The sequence below is a fragment of the Somniosus microcephalus genome, chromosome 10 (genome assembly GCF_052327205.1).
Source record: "Somniosus microcephalus isolate GS21.2 chromosome 10, FLI_Smic_1.0, whole genome shotgun sequence".
Lineage (NCBI taxonomy): Eukaryota > Metazoa > Chordata > Chondrichthyes > Squaliformes > Somniosidae > Somniosus > Somniosus microcephalus.
The window spans coordinates 134,563,865-134,588,615 of NC_140996.1; the positions used below are offsets into that span (position 1 = coordinate 134,563,865).

The window sequence follows — 24,751 nt, forward strand, 5'->3', positions numbered from 1 at the left end:
CTCCTTTTAAGAAGTCTGGTATTTTTTTTTCTTTTTGGGGTGAGGCTCACTTGGGGACCAAAAAGGAGATTTTCTTGTGGAGGCAGAGGGCATGGCTGAAGTACTAAATGAGTACTTTGCATCTGACTTCACTAGAGAAGAGGATGCTGCCAATGTAGCAGTAAAGGAGGAGGCAATAGCTATATTGGTTAGGATAAAAATAGGTAAAGAGGATATTCAAGGTTGGCAGTCCTCAAAGTAGAAAAGTTACCTGGTCTGGTTGAGTTGCATCCTAGATTACTGAGGAAAGTAAGGGTGGAGATAGCAGAGACTCTGGCCACAATGTTTCAATCCTCTTAGGATATAGAGGTGGTGCCAGTCTGGAGGATGGCAAATGTTATACTGCAGTTTTTTTTTTAAAAAGGGAGAGGGATGAACCTGGCAATTACAGACCAGTCAGCTTAATGTCAGTGGTGGGGAAACTTGTAGAGACTTTAATCCAGAACAAAATTAACTAACATTTGGAAAAGTATGGGCTAATAAATGAAAGTCAGTAAGGATTTCTTAAAGGCAAATCGTGTTTGATTAACTTGATCGAGTTCTTTGATGAGTGTAGTGCGGTTGACGTGTATATGGACTTTCAAAAGCCATTTGACGAAGTACCACATAATAGACATGTTTGCAAAATTAAGGCCCATGGGATTAAAAGGACAGCAGTGGTGCCATGGATACCAAATTGGCTAAGAGAAAGCAGAGAGTAGTGGTGAATGGTTGGTTGTTTTCCACTGGAGGTGGGCATTGGGACCAATACTCTTTGATATATGTTAATGACCTGTACTTGGTATACAGGACATCATTTTAAAGTTTGCAGGTTTTTTTTTATTCGTTTGTGTTCAGGGCATCGCTGACAATTTGCCAGCATTTATTGCCCATCCCGAGTTGTCCTTGAGAAGGTGGTGGTGAGCCGTCGTCTTGTACCGCTGCAGTCCCACAGTGCTGTTCCAGGATTTTGACCCAGCGACGATGAAGGATTGGCGATATACTTCTAAGTTAGGATGGTGTGTGACTTGGAGGTGGTGGTGTTACCATGCGCCTGCTGCCCTTGTCTTTCTATTTGGAAGAAGTCGTGGGTTTGGGAGGTGCTGCCGAAGAAGCCTTAGCGAGTTGTTGCAGTGCATCTTGTAGATGGTACACTGCAGCCACGGTATGCCGGTGGTGGAGGGAGTGAATGTTTAAGATGGTGGATGGGGTGCCAATCAAGCGGGCTGCTTTGTCCTGGATTGTGTCTAGCTTCTTGTTGGAGCTGCTCTCATCCAGGCAAGTGGAGAGTATTCTATCACACTCCTTACTTGTGCCTTGTAGATGGTGGAAAGGCTTTGGGGAGTCGGGAGGTGAGACACTCGCTGCAGAATACCTAGCCTCTGACCTCTTGTTGCCACAGTATTTGTGGCTGGTCCAGTTAAGTTTCTGGTTAATGGTGACCCCCAGGATGTTGATAGTGGGGGATTCGGTGATGGTAATGCCATTGAATGTCATGGGGAGGTGGTTAGACTCTCGCTTGTTGGCGATAGTCATTGCCCGGCACTTCTGTGGCACGAATGTTATCTGCCACTTATCAGCCCAAGCTTGAATGTCGTCCAGGTCTTGTTGCATGCGGGCATGGACTGCTTCATTATCTGTGGAGTTGCAAATGGCGCTGAACACTGCAGTCATCAGCGAACATCCCCATTTCTGACCTTATGTTGGAGGGAAGGTCATTGATGAAGCAGCTGAAGATGGTTGGGCCTAGGACACTGCCCTGAGGAACTCCTGCAGCGATATCCTGGGGCTGTGATGATTGACCTTCAACCACCACAACCATCTTCCTTTGTGCTATGTATGACTCCAGCCAGTGGAGCATTTTGCCCCTGATTCCCATTAACTTCAGTTTTACTAGGGCTCCTTGATGCCACACTCGGTCAAATGCTGCCTTGATGTCAAGGGCAGTCACTCTCTCCTCACCTCTGGAATTCAGCTCCTTTGTCCATGTTTGGACCAAGGCTGTAATGAGGTCGGGAGCAGAGTTGTCTTGGCGGAACCCAAACTGGGCATCAGTGAGCAGGTTATTAGTGAGTGCGTGCCGCTTGATAGCACTGTCAATGAGACCTTCCATGTCTTTGCTGATGATTGAGAGTAGACTGATGGGGCGTTAATTGGCCGGGTTGGATTTGTCCTGCTTTTTGTGGACATGACATACCTGGGCAGTTTTCCACATTGTCAGATAGATGCCAGTGTTGTAGATGTACTGGAACAGCTTGGCTAGAGGCGCGGCTAGTTCTGGAGCACAAGTCTTCAGCACGATAGCCGGATGTTGTCGGGGCCCATAGCCTTTGCTGTATCCAGTGCGCTCAGCCGTTTCTTGATATCACGTGGAGTGAATCGAATTGGCTGAAGAATGGCTTCTGTGATAGTGGGAAGCTCGGGAGTAGGCCGATATGGGTCATCCACTTGGCACTTCTGGCTGAAGTTGGTTGCAAACGCTTAAGCCTTGTCTTTCGCACTCACGTGCTGGGCTCCACCATCATTGAGGATGGGGATATTCATGGAGCCTCCTCCTCCCATTAGTTGTTTAATGATCCACCACCATGCACGACTGGATGTGGCAGGACTGCAGAGCTTTGATCTTATCCATTGATTGTGGGATCGCTTGGCCCTGTCTAGAGCATGCTGCTTCCGCTTTTTAGCATGCATGTAGTCCTGTGTTGCAGCTTCCCCAAGTTGGCATCTCATTTTTAGGTACGTCTGGTGCTGCTCCTGGCATGCTATTCTGCACTAGTTGTTGAACCAGGGTTGGTCCCCTGGCTTGGTGGTAATGGTAGAGTAAGGGATATGCCAGGCCATGAGGTTGCAGATTGTGGTGGAATACGATTCTGCTGCTGCTGATGGCCCACAGCGCCTCATGGATGCCCAGTTTTGAGCTGCTAGATCTGTTCTGAATCTATCCCATTTAGCACGGTGGTAGTGCCACACAACATGATGGAGGGTGTCCTCAGTGTGAAGATGGGACTTCATCTCCACAATGTGTGCGGTGGTCACTGCTGCCAATGCTGTCATGGACAGATGCATCTGCGACAGGTAAATTGGTGAGTATGAGGTCAAGTAGGTTTTTCCCTCTTGTTGGTTCACTCACCACCTGTCGCTGGCCCAGACTGGCAGTTATGTCCTTTAGGACTCGGCCAGCTCGGTCAGTAGTGGTGCTACCGAGCCACTCTTGGTGATGGACATTGAAGTCCCCCACCCAGAGTACATTCTGTGCCCTTGCTACTCTCAGTGCTTCTTCCAAGTGGTGTTCAACATGGAGGACTACTGATTCATCCGATGAGGGAGGGCAGTAGGTGGTAATCAGCAGGAGGTTTCCTTGCCCATGCTTGACCTGAAGCCATGAGACTTCATGGTGTCTGGAGTCAATGTTGAGGACTCCCAGGGCCACTCCTTCCCGACTATACCACTGTGCCTCCACCCCTGGTGGGTCTGTCCTGCCGGTGGGACAGTACATACCTTTCAGCCAATGTCCCAAACTCCTCCATCACCATCCCTGGGTATGATTTTGTGAGTATGACTATGTCAAGCTGTTGCTTGACTAGTCTATGGAACAACTCTCCCAATTTTGGCACAAGTTCCCAGATGTTGGTGAGGAGGACTTTGCAGGGTTGACTGGGCTGGGTGTGATGTTGTCGTGTCCGTAGCTGGTGTCGATGTCGGGTGGTCCGTCTGGTTTCATTCTTAGTATTTTGTTTCGTAGCAGTTAGTTACAACTGAGTGACTTGCTAGGCCATTTCAGAGGGCAGTTAAGAGTCAAGAGATGATACAAAACTTGCAAATGCAGTAAACAATGAGGAGGATAGTAACCGACCTCAAGAGGACATAGACTGGTAAAATGGGAAGACACATGGCAGATAAAATTTAACACAGAAAAGTAGGAAGAATGAGGAGAGGGGCAATATCAACTAAATGGCACATTTTTTAGAGGAGGTGCAGGAACAGAGACCTGGGATGTATGTACACAAATCTTTGAAGATGACAGGACAAGTTGAGAAGGCTGTTAAAAAAGCACATGGGATCCTTGGATTTATTAATAGGCATAGATTACAAAAACAAGGAAGTTATGCTACAAGAATCTAGGGAAGGGATAGCAGAGGCATTACTACATGTATTTAATAATTCGTCAGAAAAAGCTGTAGTGTCAGAGGACTGGTGGATAGCTAACATAATATTTAAGAGAGATAGAACATGTCCAGGGAACTATCGACCAGTCAGTTTAACATCGGTGGTAGGAAAATAATGGAATCTCAACTAAAGGAGAAAATAGAAGAACATCCAGAAACCAAAAATATAATAATGAATAGTCAGCATGGATTTCAAAAGGAAAAGTCTTGCTTGACCAACCTCATTGAATTTTTTGAAAAGGTAACTGAGTAGACGAGGGTAATGCAGTAGATGCAATTTATCTAGATTTTCAAAAAGCCTTTGATAAGGTACCACATAATAGATTAATGAATAATATGGAGTCAGAGGGCAAGTAGCAGAATGGATAGCTGGCTTCAAGACAGAAAGCAGAGAGTAGGGGTAAAGGATAGCTATTCACAGTGGCAGAAGGTGGAAAGTGGGGTCCCACAAAGATCAGTGCTGGGACCACCGTTCTTCAGAATTTATATTAACGATTTGGACTTTGGGATCAAAAACAATTTCTAAATTTGCGATGACACCAAATTTTGGGGGGGGGGTGGATAGTTGAGGAGGACTGCAACAAATTACAGGAAAACATTAATAAACTTGCAGAATGGGCATATTAAAAAAATTTCCTTCATGGGATCTGGGCATCGCTGCCCATCCCCAATTGCCCTTGAGAAGGTGGTGGTGAGCCACCGCCTTGAACCGCTGCAGTCCGTGTGGCGAAGGTACTCGGTGCTGTTAGGGAGGAAGTTCCAGGATTTTGACCCAACAACTATGAAGGAATGGTGATATACTTCCAAGTCAGGATAGTGTGTGACTTGGAGGTGATGGTGTTCCCATGCGCCTGCTGCCCTTGTCCTTTTAGGTGGTAGAGGTCATGGGTTTGGGAGGTGCTGCCGAAGAAGCCTTGGCGAGTTGCTGCAGTGCATCTTGCAGATGGCACACACTGTAGCCATGGTACGTCAGTGGTGGAGGGAGTGAATGTTTAAGGTGGTGGATGGGGTGCCAATCAAGCGGGCTGCTTTGTCTTGGATGATGTCGAGCTTCTTGAATGTTGTTGGAGCGGCCCTATTCCAGGTAAGTGGAGAGTATTCCATCACACTCCTTACTTGGGCCTTGTAGATTGTGGAAAGGCTTTGGGCAGTCAGGAGGTGAGACACTTGCTGCAGAATACCTAGCCTCTGACCTGCTCTTGTTGCCACAGTATTTATGTGGCTGGTCCAGTTAAGTTTCTGGTCAATGCTGACCCCCAGGATGTTGATGCTGGTGGATTTGGTGATGGTTATGCCGTTGAATGTCGAGGGGTGGTTGTTAGACTCTCGCTTGTTGGAGATAGTCATTGCCTGGCACTTGTGTGGTGCGAATGTTACCTGCCACTTATCAGCCCAAGCCTGAATGTCGTTCAGGTCTTGTTGCATGCAGGCGTGGACTGCTTCATATTCTGAGGAGTTGCGAATGGCACTGAACACTGCCATCATCGGCGAACATCCCCATTTCTGACCTTATGTTGGAGGGAAGGTCATTGAGGAAGCAGCTGAAGATGGTTGGGCCAAGGACACTGCCCTAAGGAGTTCCTGCAACGATGTCCTGGGGATGTGATGACTGACCTCCAACCACCACAACCATCTTCCTTTGTGCTAGGTATGACTCCAGCCAGTGGATAGTTCCCCCCACCCTGATTCCCATTGACTTCAATTTTACTAGGGCTCCTTGATGTCACACTTGGTCAAATGCTGCCTTGATGTCAAGGGCAGTCACTCTGGAATTCAGCTCCTTTGTCCATGTTTGGACCAAGGCTGCAATGAGGTCTGGAGCCGAATGGTCTTGGCGGAACCCAAACTGGTTATTGGTGAGCAAGTGCCACTTGACAGCACTGTCTATGACACCTTCCATCACTTTGCTGATGATTGAGAGTAGACTGATGGGGTGGTAATTAGTTGGATTGGATTTGTTCTACTTTTTGTGGACAGGACATACCTGGGCAGTTTTCCACGTTGTCGGGTAGATGCCAGTGTTGTAGCTGTACTGGAATAACTTGGCTAGAGGCATAGCTAGTTCTGGAGCACAAGTCTTCAGCATGACAGCCGGGATGTTGTCGGGGCCCATAGCCTTTGCTGTATCCAGTGCACTCAGCCGTTTCTTTATCACGTGGATTGAATCGAATTGGCTGAAGACTAGCTTCAGTGATGGCAGGGACCTCTGGAGGAGGCTGATATGGTCATCCACTCGGCACTTCTGGCTGAAGATGGTTGCAAACGCTTCAGCTTTGTCTTTTACATTATTGACAAATGAATTTCAACATTGATAAATGTCAGGTATTTAATTTTGGTATGAAGAATAGGGAAGTCACCTATTACTTGGAGGGTGCAAGTCTCGGTGGGGTAGAGGAGCAAAGGCATCAGAGTACAAATCACCTAAAAGTAGCGACACAGGTTAACAAGGCCTTGAAATAAACCTTGGTGCTTTTTTTTTTTTTTTAAAGAGGGATAGAATTGAAAAGTAGTGAAATTATGCTAATCTTGTATTGAACTTTGGTTAGACCACACTTGGAGTACGGTGTACAGTTCTGGTTGGCATATTATAAAAAGGATATAGAGGCACTGGAGAGGGTGCAGAGAAGATTTACTAGGATGATACTAGAAATGCGAGGGTATAAATATCAGGAAAGGATGAACAAGCTGGGTCTCTTTCCTCTTTTTAAAAACAAAAACAAAAGAAGGCTGAGGGGTGACCTAATAGAGGTCTTAAAAATCATGAAAGAGCATAACTAGAGGCCATCAGTATAAGATAGTCACCAAGAAATCAAATAGGGAATTTCAAATAGGGATAATCAAGCGTAGGTCCCTTGCAGTCAGAATCAGGGGAATTTATAATGGGGAACAAAGAAATGGCAGACCAATTAAATACATACTTGGGTGCTGTCTTCACAAAGGAGGACACAAATAACCTTCCAGAGATGTCGGGGAACATAGGGTCTAATGAGAGGGAGGAATTGAATTAAATCAGTATTGGTAGGGAAATGGTGTGAGGGAAATTGATGGCATTGAAGGCCGATAAATCCCTAGGACCTGATAATCTACATCCTAGGGTACTTAAGGAAGTGGCCCTAGAAATAGTAGATGCATTGCTGGTCATCTTCCAAAATTCTATAGACTCTGGAATAGTTCCCATGGATTGGAGGGTAGCTAATGTAACCCCACTATTTAAAAAAAGGTGGTAGAGAGAAAATGGGGAATTATAGACAGGTAAGCCTGACATCGGAAGTGGGGAAAATGCTCGAGTCCATTATAAAAGATGTAATAGAGCACTTGGAAAACAGTGACAGGATCGGACAAAGTCAACATGGATTTACAAAGGGTAAATCATGCTGGACTAATCTACTGGAATTTTTTGAGGATGTAACTGGTATAGATAAGGGAGAACCAGTGGATGTGGTGCATTTGGACTTTCGGAAGGCTTTCGATAATTTTGTATCCGTGTGTTAATGGAGACACGGAATGCAGGAGTTGGTTTAACAGGTGTTTACTGAACAAAGTCTGGAGGTGAACTAAAAGATACAAGACACTATACAGGCTTATATAGCCCGAGTGGCCACTACCGCATTACAGTACACAGGGGCTCTTAAAGGCACATACACCACAATTCCTCCCCTTTTAGAAAACCAGTATGTAACATTTTAAGTAATCATTAATTAACATGTTTACAAGAACAACAATCTACACATTTGCTGCAGTTAATCAATTATAAGTCAGTCTCTCTGGAGGCTTCCTGACTCGGTCCGGATAACGCCTTGGTGGTGTAGTAGTTTTCGGTGGTGTTAGTAGGTTCTTTTGGCAAGGTCGATTCGGCTTGAATGCCAGTGTCGGGTTCATCTGGTTCCAGTATCACCGGATCAGAGGTAGATACTATGGGTATCTCTGCTTCATCATTAGGCGTATAGAGTTGTGGTGCAGGTTGTCCCTTTTCGGATGATTCTATGATCTGGTCAGCATGGCGCCTTATTATGCTTTCTCCAATGTCCACGGTATACATCAGCGGTCCTAGTCGTGTGCAAATAGTTCCAGGCTGCCATTTCTCGGTACGGTAGTCCCGGGCCAAAACTTGTTGACCTATCTGGAAGGTTCTAGTTGGCCTTTCATTCATGCCTTGAAATTGCCGGTTCTCTACGTCCCTTCTGATGTTTGGCTTGATCAAATCCAGCCGGCATCTTAGTCTTCTATTGAAAAACATCATGGCGGGAGTTTGGTTTGTAACCACGTGTTGCATTCCTGTATGCAAACAAGAAGTTATCTACCTTATGCTGTAGATTTATGTCTTCATTACCCATGGCCTTTATGGCCTTCTTGAAGGTCTGGACAAACCTTTCAACCAATCCATTGGTGGCGGGGTGGTATGGGGCGGACGTGTAGTGCTTAACCCCATTGTTTTTTAAGAACTTCCTGAATTCTTCGGACACAAATTGTGGGCCATTATCGGAACAGATCTGTTCAGGCAGCCCATTCCTGGCAAATATGGTCCTTAATACTGTGATGGTTTTTTCCGTGGTGGTGGAGGACATCTTTATTACCTCCGGCCACTTGGAGTGTGCATCAACCGCGATTAAGAACATTGAGTCCATAAATGGACCAGCAAAGTCATTGTGTACCCTTTGCCATGGAGATGAGGGCCACTCCCATGGATGTAGAGGGGTTTGTGGTGGGGCGTTTTGGACCTTCTGGCATCCTAGACAGCCCTTGGTCATTTCTTCGATGTCTCCATTGATACCTGGCCACCACAAACGCTCTGGCTAGGTTCTTCATTTTCACTCCACCCAGATGCCCCTCGTGAAGCTCCTTTAGCACTTTATCCTGGAGTTTGGGTGGAATCACCACTCTGGATCCACACATCAAGGTTCCTCGGCACACTGACAGCTGTTCTCTTCTTTGCGAGAATGCTGGCAACAGTGGTTCGCCATGTGCTGGCCACCCCTTCACCGTTAAATCGTAGACTCGTGAGAAAGTCGGGTCATTTCTAGTTTCCTTTTCAATGGTAGAATTTGTTATTGGTAGACATTCCACTGTGGTTGAGTGGAACATCTCCACTGGGTCCACTGTAGGTGCCTCTTCTACTGTTGGCAACGGTAGACGCGATAAACCGTCAGCATTTCGATGCTGTTTTGAGCCTTTGTATTCTATGTCATATTGGTGTGCCCCTAGGAAAAGGAACCACCTCTGTAGCCTTTGCGCTGTCATAATGGGAATGCCCTTTTTAGGGTTGAATATGGAGATGAGGGGTTGATGGTTAGTCAACAAGGTAAATTTTTGTCCGTGTAGGTAATGGTTGAATTTCTTCACTCCCCATACCAGGCTGAGTGCTTCCCTGTCGATCTGGGCATAGTTACGCTCAGCTGAGTTCAATGAGCGTGACGCAAAAGCTATCGGCCTCGCCGAGCCATCAGGGAATCTATGCGATAATACCGCTCCTACGCCTTAAGGGGATGCATCGCACGCCAGTCTGATTGGCAGTGATGGGTTGTAATGAGCCAAAACTTCCTTGGACGTGATCAAGCCTTTGCATTTATGGAAGGCACGTTTACAGTCTTTGCTCCATTTCCAATTTACTCCCGTTTGTAGCAGTGCGTTAAGAGGGTGCAGAACAGTTGACAAGTTCGGTAAAAATTTATGATAGTAATTTATCAATCCCAGGAACGACCTTAATTGTGAGACATTTTCAGGTGCTGGGGCTTTTATGACCGCTTCAATTTTTTCAGGTGACTTATGCAACCTTTCTTCGTTAATTATGTGGCCACAATGATATTTGTTTCTGGAAAAATTCGCACTTGGGGCGATTTGCTCATAGGCCCCGTTCTCTGAGCCGAGTGAGCACCTGCTCCAAATTGGCAAGGTGCTCGTTGTCGTTTTCTCCTGTTACAAGGATGTCGTCTAGGTAGCATTGAGTCCCCGGAATCCCTTGCAGGACTTGCTCCATAGCTCTTTGCCAGATAGCTGGAGCTGATGCTACTCTGAAAACCAGTCGATTGTACTGGTACAGGCCTTTGTGTGTATTTATCGTGAGATACTTTTTAGAGGCCTCTTCAACCTCCATCTGTAGATATGCCTGTGCCAAGTCAATTTTGGTGAAACGTTTCCCTCCGGATAGTGAGGCGAAAATATCTTCTATCCTCGGAAGAGGATACTGTACCGTGTGAAGGACCGGGTTTACAGTCACCGTGAAGTCCCCACAGATGCGAATTTTTCTCTGTTCAGCTTTATCATTATTCAACGTTTTCTTCATGACCGGGACGATGGGTGTTGCCCACTCGCTCCAATCTATCTTTGATAACACGCCTGCCTTTTCCAAATTCTCCAGCTCTGCCTCGACTGCTGGACGAATTGCGTATGGCACCGGCCTTGCCTTAAAAAACTTGGGAATTGCCGCATCTTCCACTTTTATTGAGGCGGTGACGCCTTTCAAGGTTCCTAGTTCCTGTTGAAACACTTCTTTGGCGTTGGCCAAGATGTCTTTTAATCGTTCAGGTATGACGTCATCATTTTTTTCCTTACTGGTCACCATCAGTGCCTGAATGGAGTGCCAGTCTAAACGTATCTTCCTGATCCATTCACGTCCCAACAGCGGTGGACCACCATCTTGCAGAACGTATAAATACAACTTCTGTATTTCCTTGCCGTTGTATACAACAGGCACCCTTATTTTCCCTCTGGGGTATACTTTCTGCCCCGTATATGTTTTCAAGATAATGGATGTGTCTTTCAAAGGTATATGCGGAAATAGCCGCTCGTAATCCCGTCGACTTATGACGGTCAGAGCTGATCCTGTATCTAGCTCCATTTTAACTGGGGACCCCGCTATCGTGAGGGTAACCCAAATGGTCTGGTAATCTTCTTTGGCAATTACATTATGTAATTTGAGACAGCTTAGTCTCTTGTTTCCGGAGTCGCTATCACTCTTCTGGTCTTCGGAGCTACTGTCCGTCATCATTTGTACCTTTCTGTACTTTTCCTTGTTGATTTTTTTTCTGTCAGTGGATTTTTTGTTTCCAGATCGGCATACACGTGCAATGTGTCCCATCTTTCCGCATTGCCTGCATGCTTTGTCCTTGAACCAGCAGTCCCTCTGGTCATGGGTGGATCTGCTGCAGCGATAACATCTCTCTCAACCCTGTGTCATTCCATGGGTGCCGAAGTCCTGTGGCTTTTGCTGTATCTCTGCAGCTCCTCTTGCTGCTGCTTCGTATGATACAGCCACACTGAAAGCCTTGTCCAGTGTTAAATCTTTCTCAGAAAGTAGCCTTTTCTGTGTTCCTTCACTTCGAGACAAATTCGTCTGCGGTCTCCTAAGAGAATCTGCCAGTCCTGCCCCGAATTGGCAGTGCTTTGATAGCTTTCTTAATTCGGTGAGGTAATCAGCGTTACTTTCATTCTTGTGCTGATTCCTCCTGAAGAATTTGAATCGTTCCACTATCAGCAGCGGTGTTGGGTTTAAGTGCTCCTGTAGGGTATCAACAATCGCCTTAAAATTCTTGTCCATCGGTTTGGCTGGAGTGATCAAGTTTCGTAACAGCCCGTATGTCCTTGCGCCCATTAGATTTAGAAGTACCGATGCCTTTTTATCATCCTCTATTTCATTTGCTGTGCAATATACCTCCACTCTTTCCACATATGTGCTCCAATCCTCTACATCACTATTGAAAGCAGTAATATTGCCAGTCTTAGGCATCCTGAAAAAAAAATGGCGCCTCCCGCACTTTCCTTTCTTCCCTGCCGAGAAAAAATGGCGCCTCCCGCGCTTTCCTGCCGCTGCTGACAACGCTGTTCTCCGCGGTTTTTATTTATACAGATATTTTTAATAGTTGGAGACTCGTTCCCGCTGGACTCTCTGGGACTTTTCCCTCCCTCTGCTTGGTCCGAACGCCGACCTGCTTTGCAGCGCTGGCCGTCTCCCGAGTGCTCCACCCTCCGTCTCTGTTTGCCTCCGCCTTCGCTGCTCAGCCCCGCTGCAGAGCCAGCCGATCGAGCCCCAGCCGCCTCCCAGGAAGGATTATTGCAGTACCTGTCACCAGCCCGGCTAGCTGGTGAAACCACAGTTTTTTCTTTTTTTTTTCTTCGACCTTCATCTGCGAAATCGATCTCCTTGAGGTGCTGCCGAATTGCAGGTAAGTCCGTTTCCAATTCATCGCCACTGTTGCATCCGTGTGTTAATGGAGACATGGAATGCAGGAGTTGGTTTAACAGGTGTTTACTGAACAAAGTCTGGAGGTGAACTAAAAGATACAAGACACTATACAGGCTTATATAGCCCGAGTGGCCACTACCGGCATTACAGTACACGGGCTCTTAAAGGCACATATACCACAGATAAGGTCTCGCATAAGAGATTGGCGAGCAAAGTTAAAGCACATGGGATTAGGGGTAAGGTACTGACTTGGACAGAGAACTGGTTGGCAGACAGGAAGCAAAGAGTTGGAATAAACTGGTCTTTTTCCGAGTGGCAGGCAGTGACTAGTGGGGTACCGCAGGGATTGGTGCTAGGACCCCAGCTATTCACAATATATATTAATGATCTAGACAAGGGAACTAGATGTAATATCTCCAAGTTTGCAGACAAAACAAAGCTGGGTGGGCGTGTGTGCTGTGAGGAGGATGCAGAGAAACTCCAGTATGATTTGGACAGGTTGGGTGATTGGGCAGATGCATAGCGGATGCAGTATAATGTGGATAAATGCGAGGGTATCCACTTTGGTGGCAAAAACAGGAAGACAGATTATTATCTGAACGGCAATAAATTGGGAAAAGGGGAAGTGCAACGAGACCTGGGTGTTCCTGTGCACCAGTTGCTAAAGGTAAGCATGCAGGTGCAGCAGGCGGTTAAGAAGGCAAATGGTATGTTGGCCTTAGCGAGAGGATGAGTACAGGAGCAAGGATGTCTTGCTGCAGTTGTACAGGGCCCTGGTGAGAACACACCTTGACTATTGTGTGCAGTTTTGGTCGCCTTATCTGAGCAAGGATGTTCTTGCCATGGAGGGAGTGCAGCGAAGATTCACCAGACTGATACCTGGGATGGCAGGAATGACGTATGAAGAGTGATTGGGTCGATTAGTTTTATATTCGCTAGAGTTTAGAAGAATGAGGGGGGATCTCATTGAAACTTACAAAATTCTAACAGGACTAGATGCAGGAAGGATGTTCCTGATGGCGGGAGAATCCAGAACCAGGGGTCACAGTCTAAGGATAAGGGGTAAGCCATTTAGGACTGCGATGAGGAGGAATTTCTTCACCCAGAGAGTGGTGAACCTGTGGAGTTCTCTACCACAGAAGGCAACTGAAGAAATATATCTAACTCCTTCTTGAATATATTTAATAAGGCTAAAGGGATCAAGGGATATGGGGAGAAGGCAGGGACAGGGTACTGAATTTGGATGATCAGCCATGATCTCATTAAATGGTGGAACAGACTCGAGGGGCTGAATGGCCGACTTCTCCTATCTTCTATGTTTCTGTGTCTCCCTTTTTGAGCACCACCTTGTTCCACTCCTCTCGCCTCTTTTAAAGTCCTCATTCTTACCGTCCACTCAAGCCCCATTCCAAGTTTCTTACCAAGATATCCTCCTTCGGCCTCTGCATCAAGTGACTTCCATCTCCATTTCAATTCACCTTTCCCTCTTTCCTCTGAATTCCTTGTCTTCCCTTAACCTCCGTAGAAAATTTCCTACACATTTACTGTCACCCCCTTGACCTTGCCATGTCACGTGACCTCTTATTGTCTCAATCACCAATAAGGCTATCTGATCACTTCTTTGTATCCCCTCACTTGCATCCCCTTCCAACCCCACTTCCTTCTGCGTTGGCACCTGGAAAAAACTCTCCCGAGTCACACTGGCACTTTCAACTGTCTAGACCTTGACTCTCCATTGCCATGATACATCTGCAGCTGTTGATCACAATCTCTCCTCTGCCTTTGATGCCCTTGACCCTAATAAAAAAAAATTAAAAAAAAGTTACTCCCTCTCACTCTGGTTGCTCCTCCTGATACAGTCCCCATTTCACTCCCTTAAATCCAAGAGGCGCACAACTGGCTCAGCTATTCATCGCCAGATCTGGCTGGACCACATCAAGTACTATCATGCCCTGGTCGCCTCTGCCAAAGCTGCTCAACACACCAGGATCTTATTGGAATGCAAAAATAACCCCCGGCTTCTTTTCTCCATTACCAACCGTCGTCTTAAACCACTCTCCCCTGTCCCCTCCACCCTCATCTCCAAGTGCAAGAAGCTCATGGACTTCTTTGCCACTAAGATTGAGACCATCTGTTCAGCTGCCTCTGCCGGATCCCTCCCTGCCCTAGTCCTGAACCAACATCTTTCTCTAGTTTCTCGTCTATCTCCCCTCATGCCCACTCCAAGCTCATCTTGTCCATGAAATATACCTATTGCTCCCTTGGTCCCATTCCCACTAAACTGCTGATCACCCAACCTCCCTTCCTAGCCCTCGTGCTAGCTGATATTTTAAATGGTTCCCTTTCCTCAGGTAGTGTCCCTCTCCCTTCTCAAATCTGCTGTTATCATTCCCCTCCTCCTGTCCTTGCAAACTGCTGCCCCATCTCCAATCTGCCTTTCCTCCCAAGTCCTTGAACGTGTTGCTGCCTCCCAAATCTGAACCCATCTTTGCCGCACTCCATGTTTGAACCCCTCCTATCAGGCTTCCACCCCTGCCATAGCACTGAAGTGACTCTAATCAAAGTCACAAATGACATTCTCTGACTGTGACCGTTGTGCATTATCCGTCCTCATCCTTCGGGACATCTCTGTAGTCTTTGACACTGTTCAACATCCTCCTCCAACGCTTCTCCTCTGTTGTCCAGCTGAGCATGACTTGCCCAGTTCCACTCTTACCTATCCAATTGTAGCCATAGAATCTCCTACTGTGGCTTATCTTTCCAACCTCACATTTACTTCTGGAGTCCCCCAAGGATCTATCCTTGCCCCCCCCCCCCTCCGTTTCTCAACTACATGCTGCCCCTCAGTGACATCATCCGAATGTTAGGTTCCACATATATGTTGATGACACCCAGCTTTACATCATCACCACCTCTCTTGACCCCTCCACTGCCTCTGTGTTAAAACAGAAACACAGAAACCCATACAGTGCAGATAGAGGCCATTTCGGCCCATCGAGCCTGCACCGACACACATCCCACCCGATCCCCGTAACCCCTACACCAACACATATCCCACCCTATCCCTGTAACCCCACGTATTTAATCCCCCTAACACTAAGGGTCAATTTATCATAGCCAATCAACCTAACCCGCACATCTTTGGACTGTGGGAGGAAACCGGAGCACCCGGAGGAAACCCACGCAAACACGGGGAGAATGTGCAAACTGGTTGTCCGACATCCAGTCCTGGAAGAGCCTAAATTTCCTCAAATTTAACGCTGGGAAGACCAAAGCCATTGTCTTCAGCCCCCGCAACAAATCCTGTTCCCTTGCCACTGATCCCAACCCCCTCCCTGGCCACTGTTTCAGGTTGAACCAGACTGTTCGCAACCTGGGCATCCTATTTGATGCTGAGCTGACTTTTCAACCTCATCTTCAGCTGTCTAGGCCCAAAGCTCTGGAATTTACTCCCTAAACCCCTCCACCACTCTTTCTCCACCTTTAAGACGCTCCTTAAAACCTATCTCTTTGATTGATTAAGCTTTTAGTCATCCCTCCTAATATCTCATCCTTCGGCTCAGTATTAATTCTTGTCTGATTACGTGCCTGTGAAGTGTCTTGCATTTATATAGCACATTTAACGCAAGTTTTTATTGTATGATGGTCGTCTGCTGATGGAAGTTGATTCCCACCACCTACTGCTACTAGTGTGGTAGCAGGACCAGAAGTGTAACAATGAAACACTCCTTTGTTCTAGAGAGATTCTGTCTCTTCTGCACATGTACTCCGCTCTGCTAAGGCAGACCGATTTAATACTGTGAAACAACATTCACTTCAATTCGTAAACTACTTTATTCCACAGTACGGAAAATATACAGAATGGGGAGTATCCTGAGACATTTGATACTATTGGTGTAACTTTTGTTTGCGCACTATTGCAAAAGTAGAGAACATGCACACGCTAGCCTACTTTTTGTAAATGCACAAACTCTCCCTGACCAGGGCAGAAGTTCCCTACTTGCGAATTAATTGCTTCACATCTCGCACATTAATTACCATTAATCTGCCTACAGAATCGCAACTTGGCATCGACCAGTATTGGGAGCAAACTTATGCTGAATAGACATTTAAAAAGTTGCTTGTGTCTGTCTTTTCTGTGGAAAAATGGAAAAAGAATCCTGAATTGTTTCACCTAGCAATTCGTGTACTGTTGCTTCTATCAACAGAGGTTATTGTCCAGTCTTGCCTTTGGACCACTGAGTGAAGGAGAGGAGGTTTTTTTTGTCAAGCAGTGCTATAATCTATTATTAGGTGGACGTTGACTCATGGGTACACATTTCCTTATGGATTCCAATCTTTTACCAAGTTTTCCAGACATTTTGGGTACTTAATTTTCTCCAGTGTAAGGGAGCTGTTAATTCCTTGATTAAGCTTTGAGAACCCAAGCTCCTGTGCCATTTGGAGGAGTAGCATTTCTGGGATCAAGCTATCAAAGTACATATTTAATATTCTGGTTTTAATTTTGATTTGCAAGAATGGATTGCTTAATTTCTCTGTTTTTGCTCCTCTTCCTTAAAAATGTAATTTGGTGCTTTGAGAGTAGGCTTACCATCGGTCTTTTTATTTCCACCCCCCAACACACTTCTGATTCTGGCCTCCTGCTCCTGTGTTTACCCCCCCCCCCCCCCCCCCGCCACCGACTTTCGCACTACCATTGATGGCCGTATTTTCAGCTACGCTTTGAAGTTCCCTCCCCAAATAAGCTCCATCTTCCTGTGCTCCTTTAAGGCCCTTCTTAAAATTCACATCTTTGACCAAGCTTTTGGTTAACCCTGCTATTAGCTTCACCTTGAGTTCTGCATTTTTTTGGGGACGCGACTGCTGCTAACGAACCAGAAGTAGATGTCCATGCATAGTTCGTATTTTTTTGGTTGCTCTCGCTGGACTTGCCACAGCTTCTATATATATGTATGCATGCTGTACACATTGTTTTATTCATAAATACAAAAGCAAAATACTGCAGATGCTAGAAATCTGAAATAAAAACAGAAAATGCTGGAAATACTCAGCATCTGTAGAGAGAGAAACAGAGTTAACGTTTCAGTTCGATGACCTTGCGTCAGAACTGGAAAAGGTTCAAGATATAACCGATTTTAAGCAAGGGCAGGGAAAGCGGGGGAGGGGAGGAAAAAGCAAAAGGGAAGATCTGTGATAGGGTGGAAGGCAGGAATGATTAAATAACAAAAGGTATGATTGTACAAAGCACAGAGAGATGGTAATTGGACAAGTAAAGAAACAAAAGATGGGTCTAGAAGAGGTGTAAATGTGTCCAGCAGAATCAGCAACAGCTGCTATCTGGAAAAAATAGAGGCAAAGGTTATGGTCTGAATTGTTGAATTCGATGTTGAGTCCAGAAGGCTGCAAAGTGCCTAATAGAAAGATGAGATGCTGTTCCTCGAGCTTCGTTGGAACCATGTAAGAGATCAAGGATGGAGGGGTCAGAGTGGCAGTGGAGCGGAGAATTAAAGTGACGGGCGACTGGAAGTTCAGGGTCATGCTTGCGGACTGAACGGAGGTGTTCTGCAAAGCTGTCGCCCAATCTGCGTTTGGTTTCCCCAATTTAGGACACTGCATAGTGAGCAGCGAATACAGTATACTAAATTGTAAGAAGTACAAGTAAATTGCTGTTTCACCTGGAAGGAGTGTTTGGGACCCTAGAAGGTGGGAAGGGAGGAGGTAAAAGGGTAGGTGTTGCATCTCCTGCGCTTGCACGGGAAAGGGAGGGGGTGATGGAGGCGTGGACCAGGGTGTCGCAGAGGGAGCGGTCCCTTTGGAATGCTGAAGGGGAGGGGAGATGTGTTTGGTGGTGAGATCTTGCTGGAGATGGCGGAGGATGATCTGTTGGATTTGGGGGCTGGTGGGGTGAAAGGTGAGGACAAAGGGAACCCTATCATGGTTCTGGAAGAGAGGGGAAGGGGTGAGAGCAGAAGTGCGGGAAATGAAACGGACACGGTTGAGGGCCATGTCAACCACAGTAAAGAGATTCCTCGGTTGAGGAAAAAGGAAGACCTAGCGGAAGCACTAGTAAGGAAGGTGGCATTGTCAGAACAGATGAGATGGAGAAAATGGGAGAATGGAATAGAGTCCTTATAAGAAGCGAGATGGGAGGAAGTGTAGTCCAGGTAGCTGTGGGAGGTGGTGGGCTTATCGTGGATGTTTGTCAATAGCCTATACCCAGAAATGGAGACAGAGAAGTCGAGGAAGGAAAGAGTCGGCGATGGATCAGGTGAGGGAAGGGTGGAAATTGGAAGCAAAGTGAATAACATTTTCCAGTTTAGGGTGAGACCAAGAAACTGCACTATTACAGTCATAGAAATCATAGAATCATAGAAAGTTACAGCACGGAAGGAGGCCATTTCGGCCCATTGTGTCCACGCCGGCCAACAAAGAGCTATCCAGCCTAATCCCACGTCCCAGCTCTTGGTCCGTAGCCCTGCAGGTTAGAGCATCCCAAGTGCACATCCAAGTACTTTTTAAATGTGGTTAGGGTTCCTGCCTCTACCACCCTTTCAGGCAGTGAGTTCCAGACCCCCCACTACCCTCTCGGTGAAGAAATTTGCCCTCACATCCCCTCTAAACCTTCCACCAATTACTTTAAATCTATGCCCCCTGGTTTTTGACCCCTCTGCTAAGGGAAATAGGTCCTTTCTATCCACTTTATCTATGCCTCTCATAATTTTATACACCTCCAAAGGTTTCCCCTCCGCCTCCTCTGTTCCAAGGAAAACAGACCCAGTCTATCCAGTCTTTCCTCATAGCTAAGATTCTCTATCCCGGCAACATCCTTGTAAATCTCCTCTGTACCCCCTCTAGTGCAATCACATCTTTCCTGTAATGTGATGACCAGAACTGCATGCAGTACTCTAGCTGAGGCCTAACTAGTGTTTTACACAGTTGAAGCATAACCCCCCTGCTTTTGTATTCTATGCCATGGCTAATAAAAAGGCAAGCATTCTGTATGCCGCCTTAACCACCTTATCTACCTGGCCTGCTACCTTCAGGGATCTGTGGACATGCACAAGGTCCCTTTGTTCCTCTACACTACTCAGTGTCCTACCATTTAATGTGTATTCCCTTTCCTTGTTAGCCCTCCCCAAATGCATTACCTCTCACTTCTCCAGACTGAACTCCATTTGCCACTGTTCTGCTCACCTGACCAATTTATTGATATCTTCCTGCAGTTGACAACTTCCTTCTTCAGTATCAACCACACAGCCGATTTTTGTATCATTTGCAAACTTTTTAATCATACCCCCTATATTCAAGTCTAGATCGTTGATATATACCACAAAAAGCAAGGGACCTAGTACTGAGCCCTGCGGAACCCCATTGGAAACAGCCTTCCAGTCACAAAAACACCCATCAACCATTACCCTCTGCTTCCTGTCTCCGAGCCAGTTTTGAATACAACTTGACACTTAGCCCTGGATCCCATGGGCTTTTAACTTCGTGACCAGCCTGCCATGTGGAACTTTATCAAAAGCCTTGCTAAAGTCCATATACACTACATCAAATGCACTACCCTCATCTACCCTCCTTGTTACCTCCTCAAAAAATTCAATCAAGTTTGTCAGACACGACCTTCCCTTAACAAATCCATGCTGACTATCCTTGATTAAACTGTGTCTTTCTAAATGAAGATTTATCCTGTCCTTCAGAATTCTTTCCAATAATTTTCCCACCACCGAGGTTAGGCTGACTGGCCTGTAATTACTCGGTCTATCCTTTTCTCCCATTTTAAACAAAGGTACCACACCTGAAGCCAGAGAGGATTGAAAAATGATGGTCAGGGCCTCTGCTATTTCCTCTTGCTTCGCTTAACAGCCTGGGATACATTTCATCTGGGCCTGGGGATTTATCCACTTTTAAAGCTGCTAAACCCCTTCATACTTCCTTTCCCACTATGTTTATTTCATCTAATATTCACCCCCCCCCCCCGATAGCAATGTGTGCTTCGCCCCTCTCCTTTGTGAAAACAGACGCAAAGTATTCATTAAGAACCCTACCGACGTCTCCTGCCTCCACACGCAGATTACCCTCATGATCTCTAATAGGCCCTATCCTTTCTTTAGTTATCCTCTTACTCTTAATATATTTATAAAACATCTTTGGGTTTTCCTTGATTTTACTTGCCAAGAATTTTTCATGCTCTTTGCTTTCCTAATATCCTTTTTAATTGCACCCCTGCACTTTCTGTACTCCTCTAAAGATTCTCGAGTATTTAGCCCTCGGTATCTGTCATACGCCTCCCTTTTTTTTCTTTATCCTACCCTATATGTCCCTAGACATCTAGGGAGCTCCAGATTTGTTAGTCCCACCTTTTTTCTTTAAGAGCACATATTTGATCTGAACCCTCCAGATCTCCTCCTTGAATGCCTCCCACTGTTCTGACACTGATTTACCTTCAAGTAGCTGTTTCCGGTCCACTGGCTAAATCCCCTCAGCTTAGCAAAATTTGCTTTTCCCCAATTTAGAATTTTTATTCCTGGTCTATCCTTGTCCTTTTCCATAACTACATTAAATCTAACAGAATTATGGTCACTAGCACCAAAATGCTCCCCCACTGATATGCCTTCTACCTGCCCAGCTTCATTCCCTAAAACTAAGTCCAGAACCACCCCCTCCCTTGTTGGGCTTGCTACATACTGGCTAAAAAAGTTCTCCTGGATGCTTTTTAAGAATTCCGCACCCTCTATACCCTTCACACTAATTTTATCCCAGTTAATATTGGGGTAGTTGAAATCCCCTATTATTACTGCCCTATAGTTTTTGCACTTCTCAGAAATTTGTCTACATATTTGTTCTTCTATCTCCCTCTCACTGTTTGGGGGTCTGTAGTACACTCCCAGCATGTGATCGCCCCTTTTTGTTTTTCAATTCGACCCAAATGGCCTCGTTTGATGATCCCTCCAACATATCATCCCTCCTCACAGCTGTAATAGTTTCTTTAATCAATACTTCGACACCCCCCCCCCCATCCCTTTTTACCTCCCTCTCTATCCTGTCTGAAAATCTTGTAACCAGGAATGTTGAGCTGCCATACCTGCCCCTCTTTGAGCCACGTCTCTGTAACAGCGATATCATAGTCCCAAGTATCTACCTGTGCCCTCAGCTCCTCTGCCTTGTTCGCTATACTCCTTGCATTGAAGCATATACCATTTAGTACAGGCAGACCTCCTTGTTGACTACTATTTAGCCCTTGATTCCTCTGTTCTTCTAATTTACTTTCTACGTTTTTGTTTTCCAATTCCAGTTTTTCTTCCCATCACCTATTGATTCTATACATAGGTTCCCATCCCCCTGCCAAGCTAGTTTAAACCCTCCCCAACAGCACTAGCAAACCCTCCCGTGAGGCTATTGGTCCCGTTCCCGTTGAGGTGCAACCCATCTGGCTTGTAGAGGTCCCACCTCCCCCAGAAACGGTTCCAATTCCTCAGGAATCTAAAGCCCTCCCTCCTACACCATCTCTCCAGCCAGAATACTGGTTGGAGAGCGCGATGCACTCCGGGGACTCCTGCACTACCTGCCTGGTGGTCCTCTTCTGTCTGACGGTCACCCATTCCCTCTCTGCCTGCACACTCTTAAGCTGCGGGGTGAGCACTTCCCAAAATATGCTATCCACATAGCTGTCAGCCTCGTGGATGCACAGCAGTGACTGCAGCCGCCGCTCAAGCTCCGTAACCCAGTGCTCGAGCTGCTGTAGCTGGCGACACTTCCCGCACATGTGGTCGTCCTGACCACGGGAGGTGTCTAGGACTTCCCACATGGCACAGGATGAGCATTCCACAGCTGTGAGCTGCCCTGCCATACCTAATATGCTGTAAAACTTTGACTCTATGACCTCTAATTAACAGACTATTTACTAACCTAGCTGGAATAAACTTAAAAACATTAAGAAAGCCAAGTAAAAACACTTACCAGATACTCAACAATCAGCTCCCTCTTTTTGAATGTTTAGTTTTTAATCCCGGCTCTTAATTTAAACCAATGCCCAAGATAGAGAGAAATACTGATGGGTCGAAATGGCCTCTATCTGCACTGTGGGGTTTCTGTGATTGTGATTCTGTGAACCAATCACTTCCCTGCTTTCCTGTGCCGTCACTCCTTGTTTTTTGGACTCCTGGATTTTTTCCTCTCTGCTTCGGTTCCCGGCTCGGTCCACTCCTCCTCGGCTGCTCGCAGTGAGTTCAGGCCCCTCTCCGACCGCGCTCTTTATTTACTGGCCTCTGCTCCGGTTCCCGGCTAGGTCCGCTCCTCCTCGGCTGCTTGCAGTGAGTTCAGGCCCCTCGCCGACCGTGCTCTTTATTTACTGGCCTCTGTTTCATAGAGTCATAGAGTAATACAGCACGGATAGAGGCCCTTCGGCCCATCGTGTCCGCGCCGGCCATCAAGCCCTGTCTAATCTAATCCCATATTCCAGCATTTGGCCCGTAGCCTTGTATGCTATGGCATTTCAAGTGCACATCCAAATGCTTCTTAAATGTTGTGAGGGTTTCTGCCTCCACAACCCTTTCAGGCAGTGAGTTCCAGACTCCAACCACCCTCTGGGTGAAAAAGTTCTTTCTCAAATCCCCTCTAAACCTCCCGCCCTTTACCTTGAATCTATGCCCCCTAGTTATCGACCCCTCTACTAAGGGAAAAAGCTCATCAGCATCCATCCTATCTATGCCCCTCATAATTTTGTACACCTCAATCATGTCCCCCCTCAGCCTCCTCAGCTCCAAGGAAAACAAACCCAACCTGCCCAGTCTCTCTTCATAGCTGAAGCGCTCCAGCCCTGGTAACATCCTGGTGAACCTCCTCTGCACCCTCTCTAACGCGATCACATCCTTCCTGTAGTGTGGCGACCAGAACTGCACACAATATTCCAGCTGTGGCCTAACCAGTGTTTTATGCAGCTCCATCATAACCTCCTTGCTCTTATATTCAATGCCTCGGCTAATGAAGGCAAGTATCCCATATGCCTTTTTTACCACCTTATCCACCTGTTCCGCCGCCTTCAGGGATCTGTGTACTTGCACACCCAGATCCCTCTGACCCTCCGTCTTGCCTAGGGTCTTTCCATTCATTGTGTATTCCTTTGCCTTGTTAGTCCCCCCAAAGTGCATCACCTCGCACTTTTCCGGGTTAAATTCCATTTGCCACTGTTCCGCCCATCTGACCAACCCATCTATATCGTCCTGCAGACTGAGGCTACCCTCCTCGCTATTTACCACCCTACCAATTTTTGTATCATCCGCGAACTTACTGATCATACCCTTTACATTCATATCCAAGTCATTAATGTAGACCACAAACAGCAAGGGACCCAGCACCGATCCCTGTGGTACCCCACTGGCCACAGGCTTCCAGTCACAAAAACAACCTTCGACCATCACCCTCTGCCTTCTGCCACTAAGCCAGTTTTGTATCCAATGTGCCAAGGCACCCTGGATTCCATGGGCTCTTACCTTCTTGACCAGTCTCCTGTGCGGGACTTTATCGAAGGCCTTACTGAAATCCATGTTTCGGTTCCTGGTTAGGTCCGCTGCTCCTCGGCTGCTCACAGTCATCAATGTACTGGGAAAAAGAGGTTCCCATAACAACACCTTTTATTTGGAGGAAGTGAGTGGAGTCAAAGGAGAAGTTGTTCAACGTGAGAACAAGTTCAGCCAGGAGGGTGGTGGTGGTCAATGGAGCCTCTGTTAAAGGAAGAAGTGTTGCGCCCTCAGGCTGTCCTTGTGGGGGATGGAGGTGTAGCGGGATTGGGCGTCCATGGTGAAAAGTAGACGGTTGGGATAAGGAAGCTCTTAAAGGGGTGTCGGAAGAGTTGTGGATGTAGGTGGGAAGAGACTGGACAAGGAGAAAAAATAGAGTTGAGATAGGAAGAAATCAATTCTGTGGTACAAGAACAGGCTGAAATTATGGGTCTATCAGGGCAGTCCTGTTTGTGGATCTTTTGGAAGGAGGTAAAAGCAGGCTGTGCGGGGTTGGGGAACTATGAGGTTGGCGGGCATGGAGGGAAGATCTCCAGAGGAGATAATGTCAGTGACAGTCTTGGAAACAATGACTTGATGTTCGCTTGTGGCGTCATGGTCCAGGGGGAGGTAGGAGAAGGTGTCGAGTGTTGGCGTTCAGCCTCGGCAAGGTAGAGGTTGGTTTGCCAAACAACAACAGTGCCACCCTTGTCAGCAGGTTTAATAACAATGTTGGGGTTGGATCTGAGAGAACGGAGTGCTGCAAGTTCAGAGGGAGGTATGTTGGAGTGAGTGAGCGGAACAGAGAAATTGAGATGGCCGATGTCATGCCGGCAGTTTTCACTGAAAAGATCTAGAGAGGGTAAGAAGCCAGAGGGAGGGGCCCAGGT

General features: G+C 46.6%; 1 protein-coding gene across 1 annotated transcript in view; it reads right to left on the bottom strand.

Moving 5' to 3' along the window:
* Positions 1 to 16,187: 16,187 nt before the first annotated feature.
* Positions 16,188 to 24,751, bottom strand: part of ccdc83 (coiled-coil domain containing 83) — a 104,800-nt gene continuing 96,236 nt past the window's right edge. Inside the window, exon 12 of the mRNA XM_085998838.1 lies at positions 16,188 to 16,499. The gene's annotated coding sequence lies outside the window, so the exon portion shown is untranslated. The remainder of the gene's footprint in view (positions 16,500 to 24,751) is intronic.